Source organism: Cebus imitator, unplaced genomic scaffold (assembly GCF_001604975.1).
Source record: "Cebus imitator isolate Cc_AM_T3 unplaced genomic scaffold, Cebus_imitator-1.0 Scaffold497, whole genome shotgun sequence".
NCBI classification, from domain to species: Eukaryota; Metazoa; Chordata; class Mammalia; order Primates; family Cebidae; genus Cebus; species Cebus imitator.
The window spans coordinates 1,431,590-1,437,601 of NW_016107812.1; the positions used below are offsets into that span (position 1 = coordinate 1,431,590).

Genomic DNA, 6,012 nt, shown 5'->3' on the forward strand with positions numbered 1-6,012 from the left:
TTTGTTGGCAGCATAAATGTCTTCTTATGAAAAGTGTCTTCATATCCTTTGCCCATTTTTGAATGGGTTTGTTTTTTTTTCTTGTACATCTGCTTTAGTTCTTTGTAGATTCTGGATATTAGCCCTTTGTCAGATGGGTAATTTGCAAAAATTTTTTCCCATTCTGTTAGTAGCCGTTCCACTCTAATGATTGTTTCTTTTGCTGTGCACAAGAAGCTCTTAAGTTTAATTAGATCCCATTTGTCTATTTTCGCTTTTGCTGCCATTGCTTTTGGTGTTTTAGTCATGAAGCCCTTGCCTATGCATATGTCCTGAATGGTGTTGCTTAGGTTTTCTTCTAGGGTTTTTATGGTGTTAGTTCTTATGTTTAAATCTTCAATCCATCTGGAGTTAATTTTTGTATAAGGTGTAAGGAAGGGGTCCAGTTTCAGCTTCCTGCACATGACTTTCTGCACATGACCTGCACATGACTTAATTGTCCATGACTAGCTAATTTTCTCAACACTATTTATTAAACAGGGCTTGCATTTTCTTTTTGCTGGATTAGAATACCTAGTTGTTTTTTATTTTGTTAATGTTCTTCAAAAACAAATGTTTTTATTAGTTCTACTGTTGTTCTGCTTTCAACCTCATTTATTTCTGCTTTTATCTCTCTTACTTCCAACCGTCAAACTCAGTGGCTTTAAAAAATAGTTTTATTGAAACACAATTGACATTCCACAAAATTTATCAAATGTAAGTATTCAATTCAATGACATTAGTAAATTCATAGCATTGTACTACCATCACCACAATGCAGCCCTAGAACATTTTCATTACCTCCCCAAAGTTCTTTATTCCCATTTACAGTTAATCCCAGCTCCTACTCCTATCCTTAGGCAACACTGATGTGATTTTTTTGCTCTACAAATTTGCATTTTCTAGACATTTTATATCCATGAATTCATACACGTGATGACTTTCGTGTCTGGCTTCCTGACATCATGTTTTTGAGGTTTATTCATGTAGCATGCATCAGCACTTTTGCCCTCTTTTAAATGCTGAATGGTATTCCACTGTATGGCAATACCACCTTTATATATTCATGCATCATTTAATGGATATTTGTTTTCACTTTTGTTTATCCAGTCACCAGTTGATGAGATTTTGGGTTGTTTTCAGTTTCTGGCTTTTTAAATAATATTGCTATAAACATTGTCATAAATGACTTTATATAGACAAAAACTCCATAGATACCTAGGAGTAGAACTGCAGAGTCATGTGGTAAGTTTATGGTTAACTTTTTAAATAATGGCCAAACTGTTTTCCAAAGTGGCTGCCATTTTACATCTCACTAGCAATGCATGAAGGCCCAAGTTTCTCCACATACTTGCCTATACTAGGTATTGTCTGTTTTTCTTATTACAGCCATTCTAATGAGTTTTTACTGGTATCTCATTGTGGTTAACTTTGCTGTTCCTTAATGAATAATGATATTGACCATCTTTGTATGTGTTTATTAGCCTTTTCTAGATCTTCTTTGGTGAAATGTATATATTCAGATCTTTTGCTCATTTGCAAAATTGTGTTGCTTGTCTTATTCTTGAGTCATAAGTGTTCTGAATACAAGTCCTGTATCAGATAAATGATTTGCAAATATTTTCTTTTGGACTGTGGCTTGTCTTCTCATTTTCTTCATACTGTCTTTTGAAACAGAAAAGTTTTTATTTGTTGACAAAGTTCAATTTATCAATATTTTTATTTCATGGATCATGCTTTTGTTGTTCTATCTGGAATCTCTTTACCCCAACCCAAATTTACAGCAGTTTTCTATTGTATTATAGTTTTAGCTCTATGACCCATTTTGAGCTAATTTTCATGTATGATGTGTAAGGCAAGTCTTCTTCTCCTTTGGCGTGTAGGCATCCATTTGCTCAGAATCACTTCTTAAAGACAAAGAAGTGATAATTCAATTCATCATTGAATTATCTTGGTAAATGTGTCAAAAATTAATTGTCCATAAATGTTAGAATGTATTTATAGATTCTTTTTTTTTTTTTTTTTGAGACGGAGTTTCACTCGTTACCCAGGCTGGAGTGCAATGGTGCCATCTCGGCTCACCGCAACCTCTGCCTCCTGGGTTCAGGCAATTCTCCTGCCTCAGCCTCCTGAGTAGCTGGGATTACAGGCACACGCCACCATGCCCAGCTGAATTTTTGTATTTTTAGTAGAGGTGGGGTTTCACCATGTTGACCAGGATGGTCTCGATCTCTTGACCTCGTGATCCACCCGCCTCGGCCTCCCAAAGTGCTGGGATTACAGGCTTGAGCCACCGCGCCCGGCCTTATAGATTCTTAAGTATTTTCCCTTGATCTATTTACTTATCCTTGTGTTAATTAATATCACATTATCTTGATCATTGTGGCTTTATAGTAAATTTAAAATCAACTACTGAAAGTCTTCCAACTTTATTCTTTTTCAAAATTATTTTGCTATTCTTTGTCCTTTGCAGGTCATTATAAATTTTAGGTTCAGCTTGCCAATTTTTAACCAAAAAGTCGATGGGATTTTGACAGGAATTGCATTGAATTTATAGATCAATGTGGGGTGAATTGCCTGCCATATTGATAGTATTCAGCCTTTCAATCCATTAAGATGAAATGTATTTATATATTAAAATAATTGTTAATATCTCTGAGCAATGTTTTGTTCTTTTCAATATACAAATTTTTCCTTTTTTTTTTTTTTGAAACAGAGTCTCTCGCTGTCACCAGGCTGGCGTGCAGTGGCGCGATCTTGACTCACTGGAACCTCTGACCTCTTCTTTCAAGCGATTCTCCTGCCTCAGCCTCTGGAGTAGCTGGGATTACAGGCATGTGCCACTATACCCAGCTAATTTTATTTTTTTTTGAGACAGATTCTTGCTCTGTCGCCAGGCTGGAGTGCAGTGGCATGATTTTGGCTCAGTGCAACCTCTGCCTCCTGGGATCAAGCAATTAATTCTCTGTCCCAGCCTCCAGAGTAGCTGGGATTGCAGGTGCCTGCCAGCACATCCAGCTGATTTTTGTATTTTTAGTAGAGATGGGATTTCACCATCTTGGCCAGGCTGGTCTTGAACTGCTGACCTCGTGATCCACCTGCCTCAGCCTTCCAAAGTGCTGCGATTACAGGTGTGAGCCACCGCGCCTGGCCCTTAATTTTTGTATTTTTAGTAGAGATGGGGTTTCATTATGTTGGCCAGGATGGCCTCAATCTCCTGACCATATGATTCGCCCACCTCGGCCTCCCAAAGTGCTGGGATTACAGGCGTTAGCCACTGCACCAGCCACATTTTTACTTCTTTTATTAAATTTATTACTATTATTCTTTTTGATAGTGTGAAAGAAATTGTTTACTCAACTTCATTTTAAGATTATTCATTGCTAGTATATAGACATATAATTTTTGAGCATGCTAATATCATTTATTAGTTTCAGTAGTTTTATTATTATTGATTCCTTGAATTTTTCTTTTCTTTTTTACTTTTTTGAGGCAGAGTCTCATTCTGTTGCTCAGCTCACTGCAACCTCTGTCTCAAGTGACTCTCCTGCCTCAGCTTCCCGAGTAGCTGGGACTACAGGTGTGTGCCACATCCCCAGCTAATTTTATATACTTTTAGTAGAGATGGAGTTTCACTGTGTTAGCCAGGATGTCTCGATCTCCCGACCTTGCGATCCACCCACCTCAGCCTCCCAAAGTGTTGGGATTATAGGCATGGGCCACAGCACCTGGTGATTCCTTGAAATTTTCTATATATGGGATTATGTCATCTGTGACTAAAGGCAGTTTTACTTTTTTTCCAATTTGCATACTTTCTTCTCTTTTCTTTTACTTGACTGCACCAACTAGAACATCCAGTACAACGTTGAACAGAAATGTTGAAAGCAGACATCCTTGCTTGTTTCCTGTGATAGAGGAAAAACATTCAGTCTTTCACCATTCTATAGGATGTTAGCTAGGATTTAAAAAAAAATTTTTTTTTTTTAAATTTTTTTGAGATGGAGTCTTGCTCTGTCACCTAGGCTGGAGTCTAGTGGCATGATCTTGGCTCACTGCAACCTATGCCTCCCAGATTCAAATGATTCTCTTGCCTTAGCCTCCCCAGTAGCTGGGATTACAGGCATATGCCACCACACCCAGCTAATTTTTGTATTTTTAGTAGAGATGGCGTTTCACCATGTTTGCCAGGCTGGTCTGGAACCCCTGACATCATGATCTGCCAGCCTTAGACTTCCAAAGTGCTGGGACTACAGGAGTCAGCCACCATGCCTGGCCTAGTGTTTTTTTTAATGCCCATTATCAGGTTGAGGAAATTCCCTTCTATTCCTAGATTCTTGAGAGTTTTGCCATGAATAGATGTTGGTTTTGCTAAATGCCTTTTGCTGCATCTATTGAAATATTCATACAGTTTTTGTCTTTTATTATACAGTTTTTCAGTGTTGAATCAATCTAACATTCTTGGTATGTATTCCATTTGGCCATGTTGTAAAATCCTATTTGTACGTTGCCAGGTTCAGGTTGCTAACATTTTTCTTAAACAGCTTTAATGAGTTATAATCGATATAGAATAAGCTGCATGTATTTAAACAATTTGGTAAGTTTTCATATGGGTAAACACCTGCAAAACCCAGTTTGAGGAAAAAAACGTTCTCAAGCCTGTTAAGAATTTTGTGTCTATGTCTATGGTGTTACACAGCATAGGAATATTGGTGTGTGGTTTTATTTGTTTTTCCCTTGTGATGTTTGTCTGGCTCTGGTATGAGAATAATACCGGTTTCATAGAATAAGTTGGAAAGTATTCCCGCTCATCTATTTTCTGAAAGAATTTCTGAAGAATTATCCTTTCCTCTTTAAATACTTGATGGAACTCACTAGTGGAGCCATCCACTCCCAGATTTTCTCTGTGGGAAAATTTTTATTTAATTTCTTTTTTTGAGGCAGGTTTCATTCTGTTGCCCAGACTGGAATGCAGTAGTGGGATCATGGCTCCCTGCAGCCTCAACCTCTCTGGATCAAGCATTCCTTCTGCCTCAGCCTCCCAAGTAGCTGGGATTATAGGTGTGTGCCACCATACCTGGCTAATTTTTTAACATTTTAAATTATCATGAGTATATAGTAGGTGTGTACATTTATGGATTACATGAGATATTTTGATATGAAATGCATATTATTATTATTATTTTTATTATTATTTTTTTGAGACGGAGTTTCGCGCTTGTTACCCAGGCTGGAGTGCAATGGCGCGATCTCGGCTCACCACAACCTCCGCCTCCCGGGTTCAGGCAATTCTCCTGCCCCAGCCTCCTGAGTCGCTGGGATTACAGGCACGCGCCACCATGCCCAGCTAATTTTTTGTATTTTTTTTTAGTAGAGACGGGGTTTCACCATGTTGACCAGGATGGTCTCGATCTCTTGACCTCATGATCCACCCCCCTAGGCCTCCCAAAGTGCTGGGATTACAGGCTTGAGCCACCGCGCCCGGCCTGAAATGCATATTATAATGCAATGTTGGAAACAGATGCTTGGTGCTGCAAAGAAAAATCAGAACTGGAACAAAGAATCTCTCAGCAAGGCAATTTTACTTTCTGTAGAAAGGATGCTATCCATCAGCATCTTGCCATGAAAGCACACTGAACAAAGGAAAGGCAGAAATATTTATCCTTTATGCATCGGGTCCTCACTGCTGTGTCCTATTTCCAGTGGTTGGAGCTGGACCTCACAGTCTAAGCTAAACCTGATTGGTTGATAACTTAAAACTTTCCTGGCTGGGCGCGGTGGCTCAAGCCTGTAATCCCAGCACTTTGGGAGGCCGAGGCAGGTGGATCACGAGGTCAAGAGATCGTGACCATCCTGGTCAACATGGTGAAACCCCGTCTCTATTAAAAATACAAAAAATTAGCTGGGCATGGTGGTGCGTGCCTGTAATCCCAGCTACTCAGGAAGCTGAGGCAGGAGAATTGCCTGAACCCAGGAGGCGGAGGTTGTGGTGAGCCG

At 39.1% G+C, this 6,012-nt stretch overlaps 1 protein-coding gene across 1 annotated transcript in view; it reads right to left on the reverse strand.

Moving 5' to 3' along the window:
- Positions 1–3,683: 3,683 nt before the first annotated feature.
- LOC108292646 overlaps positions 3,684–6,012 on the reverse strand; it is a 6,398-nt gene continuing 4,069 nt past the window's right edge. The window contains exon 2 of the mRNA XM_037733163.1: positions 3,684–3,923. The gene's annotated coding sequence lies outside the window, so the exon portion shown is untranslated. The remainder of the gene's footprint in view (positions 3,924–6,012) is intronic.